Source organism: Mastigoproctus giganteus, chromosome 14 (assembly GCF_048544385.1).
Source record: "Mastigoproctus giganteus isolate SK-2022 chromosome 14, ASM4854438v1, whole genome shotgun sequence".
In the NCBI taxonomy this organism is placed as follows: domain Eukaryota; kingdom Metazoa; phylum Arthropoda; class Arachnida; order Uropygi; family Thelyphonidae; genus Mastigoproctus; species Mastigoproctus giganteus.
In genome coordinates, this window is record NC_143588.1 from 10231060 (window position 1) to 10252911 (window position 21852).

At 36.6% G+C, this 21852-nt stretch overlaps 1 protein-coding gene across 3 annotated transcripts in view; it reads left to right on the forward strand.

The window, feature by feature from the left end:
* LOC150074975 (ATP-binding cassette sub-family C member 1-like) overlaps positions 1-21852 on the forward strand; it is an 889139-nt gene that overhangs the window by 218207 nt on the left and 649080 nt on the right. The window lies entirely within an intron of this gene.

A 21852-nucleotide genomic window follows, 5' to 3' on the forward strand; every position in this document is an offset into this window, starting at 1 on the left:
TTCTTCTGGATATAATTTACTGTAATCCTGAACGAAATTGGACAATTTAACACACATAGATCATCTACATATCTGAATATAAGCAGGTTATCTTGGAATGCTCTTTCTGCATAATATAGATAGAGGTTTGCAATTATGCAAGATGCTGGACTTTCCATAGGGGTGCCATTCACTTGTAAGTATAACGAAGTTCTGTCATATACGAAATTATTGAAGATACATAAATTTATTAAATTATCCCAGTAAGTTAAATCAATCTTTATAGTATTTTTATGTTCCAAATATAGTTTCTGCAGAACAATTTTTAAATTGTCAAGATTTATACTAGTGAATTAACTGTTAAAGTCAAATGTTTATTTGCTGAATATTGTTATTTTTAATTGCACTTATAATTAGTAAGTTATTATTTATTATAATAGTTTTATTTACATTACTTAATATAATATTAAGTAAAGTGTAACATTTTTCCTGGAATTTTTGCATAACTATCTTTACATGATGTTATGAATCGAAATGCAATAGGTGATTTATGAAATTTAGGTATACCACATATAAATGAATATTTTAGGTTATTATATTTTAACTTTAAATTTTTATGTAATGCAATTAGTTTTTTGATTATTACAATAGGGGAAGATGCTATGTATTTATATGTGCAGAAGCCTGAAATGAGCAGAAGCCTGAAAAACAAAATGCATGGTATTTCAGAGACTGCTGGGAGCCATTGCGGTACAAGTAAACACATGGGTTGTGTTAGGGTAGCTAAGAATAGAAACAGGTGCAGGTATACTTGCGTGTACACCAATGCTAGGAGTTTAGTAAATAAATTTGATGAATTTGAGGTATTGCTCAAAACATCAAAGGCAGATATTGTTGGGATATCAGAGACGTGGTGTCACACAGATATAAGGGATGCAGAACTGCAATTTGGGGAGTACAACGTCTACAGAAAGGATAGACAGGATAGGAAGGCGTTATGCTATTAGTTAAGAAACACATAAAAACCAAGGAAGTGAAGCCAGTCGACATCGATGGACAGGGCAGTGTCGGGTCAGTTTGGTGTGACATAAGCATTGGGAGATCAAAATTGAGAGTAGGAGTGTGCTATAGGCCTAATGACTCTGATAAGTATAATAAGGAACTGTACAGGGAAATAGAGTGGGCCAGTAAATCAGAGAGTCTTATAATGGGAGATTTTAATTTCCCAGATATTGACTGGAATTTGGGGGCTGGTTACTCACGCACTAGCAGGGCTTTTGTGGATTTATTGGATGATTATTTTCTACATCAGCATGTTCGGGAGGCAACTAGAGGGAGTAATACTCTTGATTTGATTATCAGCAGTGATTCTTCATGCATTAAGAATCTGCAGATAAATGAACCACTAGGTGGCAGTGATCACAGTGTGCTGAAGTGGGATTTACTCAAAGAGGTAACTACCATTAGGGGTAAAGGGAAGGGTTATTGCTTCCGTAAAGGCGACTACGATGGACTGAGGCAGTATTTAAATTCTATACAGTGGGACCAACTGATGATGTTACCAACAGAAAATGCAAAATGGGAAGCATTCAAAGAACTTATCTTGGAAGCTACTAGGCTTTACATACCAACTAAGAAATATTGTTCAAGGTTTAGGCCAAAATGGATGTCAGATGAACTAATGAGGCATATGGCAGAGAAGAAAAATGCATGGGATACATACAAATTAACACATGACACAGAAGCCTATGATAGATACAAGTTGATATGCAACCAAGTTACAAAGGAGGTTAGGCAGGCGAAGGCAGATTACGAGAAATCCTTGGCAAGGGATGCAAAGAAAAACAGCAAAGAGTTCTTTACTTATGTAAACTCTAGAAGGAAGGGGATGAATCAGATTGGTCCACTTGATATCAATGGGTCAACTGTTGATGATCCTGCTCAGGTAGCTAACAAACTAAATGAATATTTTGCATCGACATTCACACATGAGGAGTTATTCAGCAAGGGGAATGCCAGAGGTGTATTCAACTCTAGCAGTAAGCTACAGAATCTTGAAATAACTGAGAGTAAAGTGGAGGAGAAACTGTTGAAGATAAACACAAGAAAGGCACCCGGGGTGGATGGGATCTATCCAGTTATATTAAAGGAGACAGCAAAGGAAGGAAGTAAGCAAGCCCTTAGCCATAATTATGGAGCTTCCTTGGACTCCGGGGAGGTACCCATAGACTGGAAATGTGTAAATGTGACCCCAATTCACAAAGGAGGATCAAAGGCTGACACAAGTAATTATAGACCTGTGAGCTTAACTTCTGTTCCAGGAAAATTAATGGAGGCACTGGTTAAAGAAGCACTGCAGGATCATTTAGGCAAGACTTCAGTTATAGCTCAGACACAGCATGGTTTTGTTAAGGGGAAGTCTTGCCTGACCAACTTGATTGGATACTATGATGCAGTCACAAAAGAACTGAATGAAGGGAATAACTTTGATATTATATACTTGGATCTTAGAAAGGCTTTTGATACTGTTGCACATGGAAGACTGCTCCACAAATTGGAGCAGTGTGACATTGGAGGCAAATTGCTGGTATGGATAAAGGGGTGGTTTAGGGGGAGAAGACAGAGAGTGGTAATCAATGGACACTGCTCATCGTGGACTAATGTTATTAGTGGAGTCCCTCAGGGCTCAGTGTTGGGTCCATTATTGTTTTCTGTATTTATAAATGATATTGATGATGGTATATCAAGCTTAATGTCCAAGTTTGCAGATGATACAAAGGTTGGCAGGGTTGTCAAGGACACTACTGACACTATGCTGCTGCAACAGGATCTGGAAAGGTTGAGCAGATGGGCTGAGAGGTGGCAAATGAAGTTTAACATTGACAAATGTAAAGTACTACACATGGGAAACAGCAACCCCAGAGCAACGTATCAACTCTGTGGTACTACACTGACAGTTGTAGAGAATGAAAGGGACTTGGGGGTGGTTGTGCAGGCAGATATGAAGTTCTCTGAGCAGTGCAGACGGGCTGCTAGAGTAGCTCATGGAGTATTGTCAATGATATACAGGAATTTTTCTACCAGGGATAAGGAGGTGATTATTCCATTGTATAAGGCAATGGTCAGGCCACACCTAGAGTACTGTATACAGGTCTGGAGGCCTCATTTCAAGAAGGATGTAGAGCTGCTGGAACGAGTATTAGCATTAGCATTAGTAGAGGCATTTGATGCAAGAAAGCAAGCTTATGCAGCATCAGCCAAAAAAAAAAAAAAAAAACCACTCCCACTTCACCCCTCTGTTCGTTCAAAATACCTGTCCAGCTGAGCCTTAAACTTATTTAGGCTATCAACTTCCACGACAAGGGATGGAAGTCTGTTCCACCAACCAACCACTCGCTGGCTAAAGGCAAATTTCCGCACGTCTATCCTACATCTGTCTTTCCTCAATTTGAATTTATGCCCTCTCAGGTGATTATTCTGAGCGAGAGGAAGAATCCCATCAGCATTGAGCATGCTCAAACCATTCAATGCTTTATACACCTCTACCAGATCACCTCGCTGGTGCCTAGTCTCCAGACACTGTAATTTGCAAATCTTAAGCCTTTCTTCGTAAGAGCACCCCTTTGTTCCATTCACTAATCTTGTTGCCCTTCTCTGTACTCGTTCCAGCAGCTCTACATCCTTCTTGAAATGAGGCCTCCAGGCCTGTATACAGTACTCTAGGTGTGGCCTGACCATTGCCTTATACAAGGGAATAATTACCTCCTTATCCCTGCTGGAAAAATTCCTGTATATCATTGACAATACTCCATGAGCTACTCTTGCAGCCCGTCTGCACTGCTCCGAGAACTTCATATCTGCCTGCACAACCACCCCCAAGTCTCTTTCATTCTCTACCACTGTCAGTGTAGTACCACAGATTTGATACGTTGCTCTGGGGTTGCTGTATAGAGAAACTTCTCTGTACTGAGTACAGAGAAGGGCAACAAGATTAGTGAATGGAACAAAGGGGTGCTCTTACGAAGAAAGGCTTAAGTTTTGCAAATTACAGTGTCCGGAGACTAGGCACCAGCGAGGTGATCTGATAGAGGTGTATAAAGCCTTGAATGGTTTAAGCATGCTCAATGCTGATGGGATTCTTCCTCTAGCTCAGAAAAATCACCTGAGAGGGCATAAATTCAAATTGAGGAAAGACAGATGTAGGATAGACGTGCGGAAATTTGCCTTTAGCCAGCGGGTGGTTGGTTGGTGGAACAGACTTCCATCCCTTGTGGTGGAGGTTGATAGCCTAAATAGGTTTAAGGCTCAGCTGGACAGGTATTTTGAACGAACAGAGGGATGAAGTGGAAGTGGTTTTTTTTTTTTTTTTTTGGCTGATGCTGCATAAGCTTGCTTTCTTGCATCAAATGCCTCTACTAATGCTAATGTGCTTCTAGACTGCAATTCATTTTTAATAATTTTTATATAATATGACTTACATATAATTGCATAATTGCAAGCAGCTTTGTCAACCGGAGTATTTACAAAATGTTCGTGTATTTATTAATTTTGTATTATTATTATTATTTTTTTTGCATTTTCTTAATTTTCTGCTGTGTGTTATTTGACAGATTTGCCTTCTACATTATAATCTTACACATTTTATATACATCATGGTTGTAATGCATAACTGCTCTGCAAGTGTATTGACCCATAAATATTATTTAGTTTGTTACAATTTTTAACTTTCTTTCCTTATTACTTATTTATATATAATAATATATATATATAAATAAGTAATAAGGAAAGAAAGTTAAAAATTATATAAATTATGTATATATATATAATAATATATGTATATATATTATTATTATTATTATGTATATATATATAATAATATATATATATACATAAACTTTGCTTAGGTTCAGTATGTACTACCTAAGATTGCTTTGTCTATTATTCCTTATTATTCCTTTTTTACTTCATGAATTTTATGAATAGGCATATTTTTTTTTTTTTTTTAACTTTTGTTGTTATTATGTTACTTAGAAACTGTAATAATAAAATGTTACATTGCAGAGTAGCCTAAAAGTGACCAGGGATACTATTTCTGCTCTGGATAGTAATCCTAACCATGTTAATACTTTGACACATACACAAATAACTCACACTTTACAGAGAAATTTAGCATATAATGCTTCTGGCTCTAATATCCGATTGCCATTACCATTTCTTAAATTTCAACCATGTAATAACAAATTGTCTTACTTGCCCCTATATGGATCCAAATCATGCTGCAGTTAATATAAATGAGCAAATATTTTGTAAAATGAACAATGTTATATATATGATCACTTGTCATACATGCAATGTCAAACCAATAATAATTTACATATCAGAATGAACCTTCATCGCTCAGATATTAATACTTACAATAACAAGTCTAGTAAGAAAACAAGTAGTCTTGAACGTGATATTGAATTCAGACATTTCCAAAACATACCTTTGGTAATATTTTCATTTCAATACTTAATGTAATTAATAACACCAATGAAAGATTATTGCAAGAAGAAATTAACATGTTATGATATAAGACTATATCCATACGGACTGAATAACAGATTTAATCAAAAATATTTGACAAATAATTTGAAAGACATTTGTGTTTATAATATGTTTCAAATTGCTAAACTTCATAAATCTAACTGCAAAAGAAAATATAGTAAATCTAAAACATATAAGAGCAACCGAGAACATCTAGGGGATTTCACATTTAAAATTTGGGACACCGATCCTATAAACATTAGTAAGATACATAATACACTTTAGCATTAAACTTAGTGTGCTCAAAGCACTAAGCTGGAAAGCTAATAATTGTCTTTGCATCCTCTCATCTTATGCACATTATATTAGACATTATTAAATTCAGAATTAATATTTTGAATATTAACAAACAACCAGAAAACTCTGTCCTTGTCTTATATTTTCAAAATAAATTGATGGATAATTTGGATATATTAGACATTATATTAGACATTATTAAATTCAGAATTAATATTTTGAATATTAACAAACAACCAGAAAACTCTGTCCTTGTCTTATATTTTCAAAATAAATTGATGGATAATTTGGATATACATAGAACCATTAATTTACGTAATGACTTGCTGCCTATTAATAACTTACATATTAATATCAGGTTTAGATATTCTAAACCATTTGGTCTTAAAGCATGTAACTATAAAATAATAGCCTACAAACATTCACAATATTAACATTGGACAGGATACATGTGTTTTAAATTTCGACCTAATCTACCTATTAATAAATCAATTTTTAAAAAGCTATTATATCTAGATTTATTAAAATACTGCATAAGATCTGCATACAAATATAACATACCGGTTGAGGCATACCACATGTGGTTGTTTACAATTCTTGATATCATATCTAACAAATATAATCAATTGAGATTTATACCAGTTTTTTTTTTTATCCTCGCCTTTTCCCATTATTATATGGGGTCAGCGTTTTTATTGTTTTGGCATGCAATTTTTACGGCCAGATGCCCTTCCTGACGCCAACCCTCACCCTTTATCCGGGCTGGGAATATGCGGTAGTCATTCAGTGATCTGCCGCATCCTCCGTATTTGGTGGGTACGGGCTCGAACTCCGGTCTAATCAAGAAGCGTGTGTTATGTACTACTGCTCCTTCCCACCTGGCTATGGAGGCACCAATTGAGATTTATACCAGATAATCTAAATAATACAAAATTAATAAATAGGCAGCGTAAAGAAATACACGAATATTTTGTAATTACTCTGGTTAACAAAGCTGCTTGCAATTATGCAATTATATGTAAGTCATATTATATAAAAATTATTAAAAATGAATTGCAGTCTAATAGCACATATAAATACATAGCATCTTCCCCTAATGTAATAATCAAAAAACTAATTGCATTACATAAAAAATTAAAGTTAAAATATCATAACCTAAAATATCCATTTATATATGGTATTCCTAAATTTCATAAATCACCTATTGCATTTCGATTCATAACAACATATAAAGATAGTTATGCAAAAATTCCAGGAAAAACGTTAGAAACTTTACTTAAAATTATATTAAATAATGTAAATAAAACTATTATAATAAATCAATAACTTACCGATTATAAATGCAATTAAAAATAACAATATTCAGCAAATACAAACATTTGACTTTAACAGTTTATGCACTAGTATAAATCTTGACAATTTAAAAATTGTTCTCCAGAAACTATATTTGGAACATAAAAATACTATAAAGATTGATTTAATTACTGGGATACTTTAATAAATTTATGTATCTTCAATAATTACGTATATGACGGAACTTCGCTATACTTGCAAGTGAATGGCACCCCTATGAGAAGTCCAGCAACTTGCATAATTGCAAATCTCTATCTATATTATGCAGAAAGAGCATTCCAAGATAACTTGCTTATACTCAGATACGTAGATGATCTATTTGTGTTAAATTATCCACATTTTGTTCAGGATTACAGTAAATTTTATCCAGAAGAACTTGTATTGGAAAGAACTAATAGTTCTGATACTATAGCAAATTACCTGAATTTTCATATAGAAATATTTCATAATAATATAGATGTAAACGAATATAATAAAAGACATTTAAATTTACTTTAATTTACTTTAAAAAAAACTTCTACTTCACCCCTCCGTTAGTTCGAAATACTGTCCAGCTGAGCCTTAAATTTATTTAGGCTATCAACTTCCATAACAAGGGATGGAAGTCTGTTCCACCAACCAACTACCCGCTGGCTAAAGGCAAATTTTCACACATCTATCCTACATCTGTCTTTCCTCAATTTGAATTTATGCCCTCTCAGGTGATTATTATTATTAGCTATATGGTGCAAGGAAGCCTGAGGCTCATGCTGCACCAACCAAAAAATTTTCTGAGCAAGAGGCAGAATCCCATCAGCATTGAGCATGCTCAAACCATTCAAGGCTTTATACACCTCTATCAGATCACCTCACCGGTGCCTCGTCTCCAGACACTGTAATTTGCAAAACTTAAGCCTTTCTTCATAAGAGCAACCCTTTGTTCCATTCACTAATATTCTTGCCCTTCTCTGTACTTGTTCCAGCAGCTCTACATCCTTCTTGAAATGAGGCCTCCAGACCTGTGGCTTGACCATTGCCTTATACAAGGAAATAATCACCTCCTTATCCCTGGTAGAAAAATTCCTGTATATCATTGATAAGACACCATGAGCTACTCTTGCAGCCTGTCTGCACTGCTCAGAGAACTTCATATCTGCCTACACAATTACCCCCAGGTCCTTTTCATTCTCTACCACTGTCAGTATAGTACCACAGAGTTGATACGTTGCTCTGAGGTTGCTGTTTCCCATATGTAGTACTTTACATTTGTCAATGTTAAACTTCATTTGCCACTTCTCAGCCCATCTCCTTTCCAGATCCTGTTGCAGCAGCATAGCGTCAGTTGTGTCCTTAACAACCCTGCCAACCTTTGTATCGTCTGCAAACTTGGACATTTAGCTTGATATACCATCATCAGTATTATTTATAAATACAGAAAACAATAATGGACCGAACACTGAACCGTGAGGGACTCCACTAATAACATTAGTCCACGATGAGCAGTGTCCATTGATTACCACTCTCTGTCTTCTCCCCCTCAACCATCCCTTTATCCATAGCAGCGATTTGCCTCCAATGCCACACTGCTCCAATTCGTGCAGCAGTCTTCCGTATGCAACAGTATCAAAAGCCTTTCTAAGATCCAAATATATAATATCAAAGTTATTCTCTGCATTCAGTTCTTTTGTGACTGCATCATAGTATCCAATCAAATTGGTCAGGCAAGACTTCCCCTTAACAAAACCATGCTGTGTCCGAGCTATAACTGAAGTCTTGTCTTGATGATCCTGCAGTGCTTCTTTAACCAGTGCCTCCATTAATTTTCCTGGAACAGAAGTTAAACTCACAGGTCTATAATTACTTGTGTCAGCCTTTGATCCTCCTTTGTGAATTGGGGTCACATTTGCACATCTCCAGTCTATGGGTACCTCCCCTGAGTCCAAGGAAGCTCTCATAATTATGGCTAAGGGTTTGCTTACTTCCTTTGCTACCTCCTTTAATATAACTGGAAAGATCCCATCCACCCCAGGTGCCTTTCTTGTGTTTATCTGTTTATCTTCAACAATTTCTCCTCCACTTTATTCTCAGTTATTACAAGATTATCTAGCTTACACGATTATCTAGTACATGCTAATATCAATTTATCCCAATGTCTGAGGATTGCTTCTATTTGCAATAACAATAAAACCTGTTCAGTAAACATAATAGCATTGTAGAAGTTGATTAATAATAATTTCCCTATCGCTTAACTGAAATACCACTTCAGCAAAGCGATAAACATAAATTAATTTCAAAAATTTGTATTTTGAACCAATTGCTTTAATATAATTACCATAATAACGGATTTAGAGCCATGTATATTATGTACATATGATGCACTTTGCTTTCTTGGTGTCTTACTGCATTGAAAACTTGTACCCACCGCCCTGCAAATTATAGTGTATTATTTTTTTTTTTTATGGTTATAACTGTATATAGTTAAGTTCACGCTGAGGTAACATGCAAATTCAGCTCAGGGTCCTACTATAGGAACGGGTTTGCGATCCAGGTCATACCTGAGCTACAACTTATATCTTGTATTGTCTTTAAGCTATCCTACATTCTTCGTTCTTATTTCTCCGAAATTATTAGGGCAATCCGAGTATGTAGGAGAAACTATTTCTTATCTATAATACTATTTTTTCGCCTTTATGGAGTTCAGATTCTATTATTCCTACTCTATTAGTTTTTGTTCTTACTATCTGCATGTTTTTCTCTTGCGTTAACTTAAAAAAACATTCTCTTTTTGTTAATTTAAATTTAATTAATTGATTAATTAATTAATTATTTTTATTTTTATTTATTTTTATTTTGATTTATATTTTTACCATATCCATCACATAGGGGCACCACATATTAACTCACTAAGGGAATAGTTATTTTGACGACTATTGTTGTTATTACATTATGTCCTGGATGCGGTAGATATTCATTATATACTATATATCTAATCTTATTTTAATTTTTAATTATTAAATTACGTTCTCTGTCAGGTCAATGATGATCAATATCAGTAAATGTGTTGTATACATTTACAATTTCTTATTTGGTTTAGTTTCAATTATTTTTACTTAGTTTAGATTCAAATTACTTTATATTTTATATACTTTATACATTAGCCTATATTGATCATTACAGAAACAGAGAACTTCTTGTGGTTTTTTGCCTTCAGTCTGGATTGTAGGTAAACAGGGATATATATATTTTTTTTGTGTTTTCTTAATTTCCTGCTTGGTATTATTTCACTGATTTGCCTTCTATAAACTCACACAGACATAAGCAGTGCAGAATCGGAATTTGGGAAGTAAAATGTGTACAGAAAGGATAGACAGGACAGGAAGGAAGGAAGGAGGGGTTCTGCTGTAAGTTAAAAAACACAAAATCTAAGGAAGTGCATCCAATTGATGTTGGTGGACAATGCAATGTTGAGTCTGTTTGGTGTGACATAAGCGCTGGGAAAGGAAAAATGAGAGTAGGTGTGTGTTATAGGCCTAATGAATCATGAGTATAATGAGCAATTGTGCAAAGAAATAGTGGCCTAGTAAATCAGAGTGTCTTATAATGGAGGAATTTTACTTTTACAGAGATCGACTGGAATTTGTGGGTTGGTCACTCACACACTAGCAAGTCTTTTGTGGAGTTATTGGATGATTGTTTTCTAAATCAGCATGTTCAGGAGGCAACTAGAGGGAGCAATACTCTTGATCTGATTATCAGTACTGATTCTTCATGCATTAAGAATATGCAGATAAAGAAACAACTAGGTGGCAGTGATCGCAGTGTGCTGAAGTGGGATTTACTCAAAGAGGTAACCACTATCAGGGGTAAAGGGAAGGGTTTTTGCTTTCCTAAAAGTAACTATGGTGGTCTGAGACAGTATTTAAATTCTATACGGTGGGACCAACTGAAGGTGTTACCAACAGCAAATTCAAAATGGGAAGCATTCGAAGAACTAATCTTGGAAGCTACTAGGCTTTTCAACTAAGAAATATTGTTCAAGATTTAGGCCTAAATGGATGTCAGATGAACTAATTAGACATGTGACAGAGAAGAAAAATGCATGGGATACATATAAAATAACAGATGACACAGAAGCCTATGATAGATATAAACTGGTCTGTAACCAAGTCCCAAATGAGGTTAGGCAGGCGAAGGCAGATTATGAGAAATCTCTGGAAAAGGAAGCAAAGAAAAACAGCAAAGAGTTCTTTACTTATGTAAACTGTAGAAAGAAGGGGATGGATCAAATTGGTCCACTTGATATTGATGGTTCAAATGTTGATGATCCTGCTCAGGTAGCTAACAAACTAAATGAATATTTTGCATTTAAATTCACACATAAGGAATTATTCAAGGAGGGGAATGCCAGAGGCGTATTAAACTCTGGAATTAAGCTAGATAATCTTGTAATTACTGAGAGTAAAGTGGAGAAGAAATTGTTGAAGATAAACACAAGAAAGGCACCTGGGGGGTGCATGGAATCTATCCAGTTATATTAAAGGAGGCAGCAAAGGAAGTAAGCAAACCCTTAGCCATAATTATGAGAGCTTCTCTGGACTCAGAGGAGTTGCCCATGGACTGGAGATGTGCAAATGTGACCCCAATCCACAAAGGAGGATCAAATGGGGAGACAGGTCATTACAGACCTGTTAGTTTAACTTCTGTTCCAGGGAAATTAATGTAGGCACTGTTAAAGAAGAATTGCATGATCATTTAGACAAGACTTCAGATATAGTTCGGATGCAACGTGGGTTTGTTAAGGGGAAGTCTTGTCTGACCAATTTGATTGGATACTTTGATGTAGTCACAAAGGAACTGGATGCAAAGAATAAATTGATATCATATATTTGGATCTTAGAAAGGCCTTTGATACTGTTGCACATGGAAGACTACTGCACAAATTGGAGCAGTGTGGCATTGGAGGCAAATTGCTACTCTGGATAAAATGATGATTGAGTGGGAGAAGACAGTGGTTATCAATGGACACTGCTCTTCGTGTTCTAATGTTATTAGTGGAGTCCCTCAGCGTTCAGTGTTGGGTCCATTGTTGTTTTCTGTATTTAAAAAGTGATATTGATAATGGTATATCAGGCTTAATGTTCAAGTTTGCAGATGATACGAAGGTTGGCAGGGTTGTTATTGACACTAATCACAGTACGCTGATGCAACAGGATCTAGAAAAGTTGACCAGATGGGATGAGAGAGGTGGCAAATGAAGTTTAACTTAGACAAATGTAAAGTACTACATATGGAAGCAATATCCCCAGAGTGACGTATCAACTCTGTGGTACTACACTGACAGTGGTCGAGAATGAAAAGGACCTGCAGGTAATTGTGCAGGCAGATATGAAGTTTTCTGAGCAGTGCAGATGGTCTGCAAGAGTACAGGATATACAGGAATTTTTCTAGCAGGGATAGGGTGGTGATTATTCCCTTGTATGAGGCAGTGGTCAGGCTGCACCTTGAGTACTGTGTTCAGATCTGGAGGCCTCATTTTAAGAAGGATGTAGAGCTATTGGAACGAGTACAGAGAAGGGCAACAAGATTAATGAATGGAACAAAGGGTTGCTCTTACGAACCGAGGCTTCAGTTTTTGCAAATTAATCACCTTGCAGGTGCCTAGTCTGGAGACTAGGCATGTGCAAGGTGATCTGATTGAGGTGTATAAAGCCTTGAATGGTTTGAGCATGCTCAGTGCTGATGGGTTCCTTCCTCTTGCCCAGATCAATCGCTTGAGAGGGCATAAATTCAAATTGAGGAAAGGCGGTTGTAGGATAGATGTGTAGAAGTTTTCCTTTAGTCAGCGGGTGGTTGATTGCTGGAACAAATTTCCATCTGTTGTAAAAGTTGATAGCTTAAATAGATTCAAGGCAGAACCTGACAAACATTTGGAGCAAGTAGATGGGTGAAATAAGGGTTTTTTTTTTTTTTTTTTTTTTCAGCTGATGCTATATAAGCTTGCTTTCTTGCATCATGTGCCTGTGCTAATGCTAAATGAAAAAAACGTAAAGGCGACCACATGGAACCACTGATTCTTCTTGCTTGTACATTACTAAATGGGGGATAGGTGCTCACCCAGTAGAAGAAACACCCGCACTTAACCAAGGCAAAGCAAAAAGTAAATCACAAGCAATTGAATAATCACTGATAACTATACGATTTTACACTGAAAATTGCTGATGCCCGTCAGCAGAAATGCGAAAAAAACAGAAAATCACTCACCTCATAAATCAAATTATATTTTATAAATGACCCAACATTTTTGAACATTTCACGCAGAAAAAAATCACTCAATACAACAGACAACCACACTCAACAAAGGGAAACCAAAAAGTAATCACAAGTGATTGAATATGCAAATAGGTTTTTTTTTTTTCTGGGGCTCAGCCTCCAGACTCCTGATACACATATTATTCAGAACCCCCACACCCCCAATACACATTATTCAGAACTTTTCCAAACCAGAAAACTTTTCTTTTTTTGTTTTTAATTACGCATCCAAAAAATTTAATAATCGACTAATCAAATATTAACACCACGTGACATTTCGAACAGTGAAGTTCATAACCCGAACATACGGAAACATCTGGCACGGGTGAGACACACCACATGTCCCAGTGCCAGATGTTTCTGTATGTTCAGTTGATCGTGTGACACTGGGTGGAGTCAGCACCAGTCAATCACAGCTCTGTCGCTAGCAGTCTGGAAGGGAATCCATGGAAGGGATTTCCCTGTGATACCCATCTCTGAACTTTGACCAAAAACTACCTCAAATTCCAAAGATATGTTAAAACTTGTTAGAATCGAGTTCCCCTTTCAAATTAGTTTAGCTTAAGTGGTTTTAACTTTAATATACTCAAAATCTTTGAGTTTTAGAGGTGCAAGCAATCCAGTGACTCTAACAGTGATATCACTGAAGCTGTAGTGATTCTGCTGCACAAAAAGCACACTCAAAGACAAAAAATAAGCATCAACTATAACCAACAACTCTTACCTGGATTAAATTACTTATCTCCATCAGCAATTTCCCTCAGAATGAAAAATCCATTGTGAAATTTTTGTAGCAATACAAATCCAGCAAAATCATCATTGGCTACTATCCGCCGCTTACATCAAGTGGAGTTTCTCGCTGATGCATTTGTTGACATCTGCAACTGCAGCGCCACCACCGACAATGTGCAGTCACAGAAAACTGGTTGTTCAATTACAAAAGATAGTTGGCAATCTGACCATCTTTTGTAATTGAATATTAGTATTAGCAATGGCCACATTGTGCAAGGAAGGCTATGGCTTATGCTGCACCAGCCAAAAATAAATAAAATAAAAATTAATAATAAAAATAAGAAGAAAATTTAAAAAAAATAAATAAATAATAATAATAAGAGAAAAAGAATAAACAACCTATATGTTTCTCTCCTCCTTTGAATTTCCCAAAACTGTTGGCCTCTACCATCCATGTAGGGAATTTATTCCTGTAATTTATAACTTGCTGGCTAAATTAAAACTTCCTGAAATCCAGTCTAAACATTACCACCACATAACTTGAAATTATGGGCCCTAGTTCTAGAATCATAACCGTGAAAATTTCGTCCTCATTCATTTTACTTATGCTTCTCAGAGTCTTAAACACCTCAGTCAAGTCTAGTTTCCAAGCTGTGCAACCCACATATTCGAAGCTTTTCCTCATATGGATCCCCTTTTGCCGATCTCACCAGGCTAGTTACCTGTCTTTGGACACTTCCAGGAAGCTCAATGTCTTTCTTTAGTGTAGTCTCCTACTTGAACACAGTATTCCAAGTGTAGTCTAACAATATAATGGGATTATGATGTACTTATCTCTATTACCAAATTTTTGATAAATCATTAATAGGACACCATGGGCCTTCCTTGCAACCTGTCTACAATGCTCGGAGAACTTCATGCCTGACCGTATCGTAACATCCAAGTCTCTTTCCTCCACTACCGGCTTTAGTTCAACACCACCAAGTGTATAAGTTAGTTTGGGGTTACTGTCCCACAGGCATAATACCTTACACTTTGCTGGATTAAAGCATAGCTGCCATTTTTCTGGCCATGTCTGAAGTTTGTCTAGGTCACTCTGAAGAAGTTCTGCTTGGCAGTGATCATTAACTACTCTACCAACCTCTACACATCTGAAAATTTAGACATCACACCCTCTATCCCTTCATTGGTGTCACTTATGAAAATTAAAAACAACAGTGGCCCTAATACTGATCCTTGGGGAACCCCATTTCTTATATCAACCCAATCTGAGGAATAACCATTTATCACAACCCTCTGCCTCCTGCCCTGAAGCCATACAATTATCCGTCTAAGGATTTTCCCAGCGATTCCAACCTGTTCCAACTTATAAAATAACCGCTCATATAGGACTGAGTCAAATGCTTTGCTGAAATCCAAATCAACTGTCTAAATTATTCCCTAAGTCCAGCTTTTGAGTGATCCTGTGAAAATAGCTACTAGATTTGTTAAACATGATTTTCCCTTTACAGAATCATGTTGCTTATTCTTCAAAATTTCAGTTCTATCTAAATGATCCCGAATTCCACCTTTGATCATTGTCTCCATGATTTTCCCTACTACTGAAGTTAGACTGATCAGCCAATAATTTCCAGCTTCAATCTTCGAACCACCCTTATGTATTGGAGATACTTTGACACTTTTCCAATTCATCAGAATCACTATCACGTCCAGTGGTGCAATCATAAGTAGCTTCAATGGTTCAGTCCTTTGCCAGCGATTTCTCATAATCTGAAATTGCCAACCTAACCTTTTTTGTGGTGCTGTTACAGATCACTTTGTTGCTGTTATAGGCTTCAGTACTCTTTATGGAAGGAAGATGGAAACTTATTTAGAAGATATATTAGTGCCAAACACTATCAAAAGTCTTTGAAATATCAAAAGCAACTACTTGAGTTTCTCCAAACTTTTACATTGAATTTGTCCATAGATGGGTAATATAAACCAGTGGATTGATACAGACAGAAACCATTATTGGTTATCATTGGTCAGATTGAAAGTTTCCAGATAGTTCAAGAGTTGGCAGTTAATGGATTTCTTAATTACTTTAGAAAGAGTAAGTGCAATGGACAATAATTGGATGGGAAGAAAGGAAGGATTTGTCACCCTTTTTAATAACTGTCTGGATGCGAGCAAATGTCCAATCAGAAGATAAAATACTAGTGGCATAAGAAAGTATAAAACAGTGACACACAGTAATTCTTATTTTTGCTTCTAGGTTCAGAAGATATCTAAGTCATTGTACCGAGTGAACTTCGGTGACCAGTACAATCATCATGACCACCAGCCATTTTCAAAATCCACTGCAGGATGAAGGCCACTCCAGCAACTTTCCAGTTCCTTCTGTTTTGTGCAATTGTCAAAAACTTATAGTCAAAAACTGATAATTCAAAAGGCCAAAACAAAAAAAAAAAAAAAAAGAAGAAAAGATTCCAGGAAGTATGGCATTTCCCAAGTTTTCTAATTATGCCTCCAGTACAATTCAAGGAAATTCCATATGATGAGCATAGCAATAAACTCCAATAAGTTTAACAAGGGTGGATCGAGCTAGTCGAGATGCCCTCTGGGATTTACATCTCCGTCACTTGTGCAGCTTTTTGCAAATGGGTTTTAGGATTCTATCTGCTGTCATTAAAATAAGAACCAGCTGTAGAAATTCAGTTATGACCTTGTAAGAAATTTAATTTTAAATTATTCTAAAAGTAATTCACAAGTTATGTCATTTTTCTTGTAATGGAAAAGCCATAACTTGTGAATTACTTTTAATGTGTGCTATATGTATACACATATAGCACACATTAAATTTTAATGTATACACACATTTTAAAAGATTGGAACTAATTAAAAAAAAAAAAAAACTGGACTTCACTGGCCTTTTCCTGGTGCCTAAAATGTAGCAAAAATGGTGGGAGATTGCTGGCAAGGTGCCCAGCTTTCATTTTAATTTCTGAAAATGTTTTGGGGTTTTTGAAACTTCGGAACGATGTTGTTTTGCAGGCAGTACTTTTTTTGCTTCAAAGTTTTCCAGGGTCAATTTAGATCATAAAATTTTGGGCGTTAAGCAACTAGCACTTATCACATGCATAATATAGTTAAGCCTGCCTTAAGATCTCTGTATTCTGATAAACAAAAATTCCCTAGTTAGGACTACCCACAAGCTCAAGAATTGCATCTATCCAGTCTGCCGTTGTCTTCTGATTTTCTTCTAGCTCCTCTTGGGTACCATTCTGTTATTTTCTTAGTCCATCTGTCATTATGAGTTCGAGTGATGTGTCCTGCCCAAGACCATTTTAGTTCTTTTGGATAAGAATGTCCTTTACTTGAGTTTGCTGCCTAATCCATGTGTTTCTCTTCTTATCTAACAGTATGAATTCTTCTCTGTGTAGTTCTCAGCTTCTCTTCCATTCTTTTGATGAGTGCCCAAGTTTCACTTCCATAATTCGTGGTGGTGACTATACAATGGTTCATAATTTTACGTTTCAGACAAGTTGAAGTATTGCAGCTCAGTATATGACTATATTTCCTGAATGCTGTCCATACAAAATTTATTCTTCTCTTGACTTACAGCCATTTATCATTATTACAGCTAATAACTTGTCCCAGATAAGTATGACTCCACCTTTTCAATTACTGCTCCTTCAATCATTATGTCCATTTCTGTGGCATACTTGTTCATCATCACTTGTTTTAGCATATTCATCTTTAGTCCAAAATCGTTACAAACTCTGCATAACTTATGAGATTTTCCTCTAATTCATTGGGATTGTGACTTATGACCACAATGTCATCTGCAAATCGTAAATGGTTTAAGTACTCTTCATTCACATTGATTCTTTTCTGCAACCAGTCTAATCTTCTGAAAGCTTCCTCATGGGCAGCAGTAAACAACTTTGGAGATATTGTTTCCTTGTCGAACTCCTTTCTCAATTTTGGATTTGCTACTGTCTTTGTCTAGTCTAATAAAGGAATTATTGTTCTCATATATTTTCTTCAAAATCATAATATAAGGGGTATCTATGCCTTGTCTTTCCAGAGTGCAAAATATTGCCTTATGCTGTATGGAGTCAAATACCTTTTCATAATCCACAAATGCCAGACATAATGGTGTTTTATATTCATTTGCTTTCTCCATTAGCTGTGATATTACGTGAAGGTGATCCATAGTTGAGAATCCTGTCCTAAAGCCAGTTGCTCTTTTGGTTGATTCTCATCAAGTATTCTTTGTAATCTGTTAGTAATGACCCTTGTGAACAACTTGTAGATGTGGGATCACAAGCTAATTGGTCTATAATTTCCAATTTCTGATTTATATGCTTTTACAGGGATGGGACACACTGAAATAGAAAGGATGCAAGAATATTTGCTGATGCTATCGAAGGCAGTGTTAGGTGGGTTGGAAAACTGCTAGTTTGTGGGGGGGATACAAGGGGGGATACAGAGGTGAAAGTGATCCTTGCACTGCTTCTATTGGAATGAGCAGCAGGCTGGAAAACACGATGCAGGATATTTCAGACACTGCTGGGAGTCATTGCGGTCAAGTAAACACATGGGTTGTGTTAGGCTAGCTAAGAATAAGAACAGGTGCATGTATACTTGCATGTACACCAATGCTAGGAGTTTGGTAAATAAATATGATGAATTTGAGGTATTGCTCAAAACATCAAAGGCAGATATTGTTTTGATATCAGAGACATGGTGTCACTGATAAGGAATGCAGAACTGGAAATTGGGGAGTATAATATTTACAGAAAGGATAGACAGGATAGGAAGAGAGAAGGGGTTATGCTATTAGTTAAGAAATGCATAAAATCCAAGGAAGTGAAGCCAGTCAACATTGCTGGACAGTGCAGTGTCGAGTCAGTTTGGTGTGACCTAAGCATTGGGAGATCAAAATTGAGAGTAGGAGTGTGCTGTAGGCCTAATGACTCTGATGAGTATAATAAGAAACTGTACAGGGAAATAGAGTGGGCCAGTAAATCAGAGTCTTATAATGGGGGATTTTAATTTCCCAGATATTGACTGGAATTTGTGGGTTGGTCACTTACACACTAGCAAGGCTTTTGTGGATTTATTGGATGATTGTTTTCTACATCAGCATGTTCGGAAGGAAACTTAGAGGAAGTAATACTCTTGATCCGATTATCAGTAGCGATTCTTCATGCATTAAGAATCTGCAGATAAAGGAACCACTAGGTGGTAGTGATCACAATGTGCTGAAGTGGGATTTACTCAAAGAGGTAACTACAATCAGGGGTAAAGGAAAGGGTTTTTGCTTTCGTAAAGGTGACTACGATGGTCTGAGACAGTATTTAAATTCTATACAGTGGGACCAACTGATGATGTTACCAACAGCAAATTCAAAATGGGACGCATTAAAAGAACTTATCTTGGAAGCTACTAGGCTTTACATACCAAAATAAGAAATATTGTTCAAGGTTTAGGCCTAAATAGATGTCAGATGAACTAATGAGACATATGGCAGAGAAGAAAAATGCATGGGTTACATATAAATTAATGGGTGACATGGAAGCCTATGATAGATATAAGCTGGTCTGTAACCAAGTCACAAAGGAGATTAGGCAGGCAAAGGCAGATTATGAGAAATCCTTGGCAAAGGATGCAAAGAAACATAGAAAAGAGTTCTTTACCTATGTAAACTCTAGAAGGAAAGGGATGAATCAGATTGGTCCTCTGGATATTGATGGTTCAACAGTTGAGGAGCCTGCTCAGGTGACTTACAAACTAAACGAGTATTTTACATCTACATTCACACATGAGGAGTTATTCAGGAAGGGGAATGCTAGAGGTGAAGTAAACTGTGGCAGTGAGCTGGATGATTTTGTAATAACTGAGGGGAAATTGTTGAGGATAAACATAAAAAAGGCAACTGGGGTGGATGGGATCTATCCAGTTATATTAAAGGAGGCAGCAAAGGAAGTAAGCAAACTCTTAGCCATAATTATCAGAGTTTCGACTTGAGGGGAGGTAACCATAGACTGGAGATGTGCAAATGTGATTCACAAAGGAGCATCAAAGGCTGACACAATTAATTATAGACCTGTGAGTTTAACTTCTGTTCCAGGAAAATTAATGGAGGCAGTGATTAAAGAAGCACTGCAGGATCATCGAGACAAGACTTCAGTTATAGCTCAGACACACAGCATGGTTTTGGTAAGGGAAAGTCATGCCTGACCAATTTGATTGAATACTAGGATGCAGTCACAAAAGAACTGGATGCAGGGAATAACTTTGATATTATCTATTTGGATCTTAGAAAGGCTTTTGATACTGTTGACATGGAAGACTGCTGCACAAATTGGAGCAGTGTGGCAAATTGCTGCTATGGATAAAAGGATGGTTGAGGGGGTGAAGACAGAGTGGTAATCAATGGACACTGCTCATCGAGGATTATTGTTATTATTGGACCCAATTGTTGTTGTTTATTGCTTTCTGTATTTATAAATGATATTGATGATGGTATATCAAGGTTAATGTCCAAGTTTGCAGACGATACAAAGGTTGGCAGGGCTGTTAAGGACACTACTGAAGCTATGCTGCTGCTGCACCAGGATCTGGAAAGGTTGAGCAGATGGGCTGAAAGGTGGCAAATGAACTTTAACATTGACAAATTTAGAATACTACATATGGGAAACAATAACCCCAGAGCAATGTATCAACTTTGTTATACTACACTGACAGTGGTAGAGAATGAAAAGGACCCGGGAATAATTGTGCAGGCAGATATGAAGTTCTCTGAGCAGTGCAGACGGGCTGCAAGAGTAGCTCATGGTGTCTTGTCAATGATATACAGGAATTTTTCTAGCAGGGATAAGGAGGTGATTATTCCCTTGTATAAAGCAATGGTCAGGCCACACCTTGAGTACACGTATACAGGTCTGCAGGCCTCATTTCAAGAAGGATGTAGAGCTGCTGGAATGAGTACAGAGAATTGCAACAAGATTAGTGAATGGAACAAAGGGTTGCTCCTATGAAGAAAGGCTTAAGTTTTGTAAATTACAGTGTCTGGAGACTAGGCACCGATGAAGTGATCTGATAGAGATGGGAATGTTTTTTTTTTTTTTTTTTTTTTCTGTCGAAGCTGCATGAGCTTGCTTTCTTGCATCATATTCATCTACTAATGCTATCTCCTTATGCAGCAAAACTGTGATTGCATTAATCTACTTCTTAGGCGTTACACCTTTTCTGATGCATTTTGTGAAGAGTCTTGCCAGTTCTTGTGTCATGTTTCTTCCTCCTAGTTTTAACAAATCTACAGTAACTTCATCTTCCCCCGGGGCTTTCTGATTCTTCATTTTCTTCAACGCATGTTCTACCTCATCAGGAAGAATATCAGATATGTCGTATGTGTTACTAATATGTGATCCATCTTCCACACTGCTGGCATCATTCTCTTGCTCCTTGTATAATTCTCTATAGTAGTATTCTGCTATTTGAATTATGCCTTCTGTTCCATTTATAAGTACACCATTGCTATTCCTCAGTTTCAGTATCATTTGTCTTTCTGTATTACTGCTTATGGCTGCTGATTTAAGTCCTTTGTTTTCCCTTAAAGGTTTTTTCTGCTTTTCTTGTGTTAAATCTTCTTATGTCCTGTCTCTCTGAGTCTCTTTCTAATGG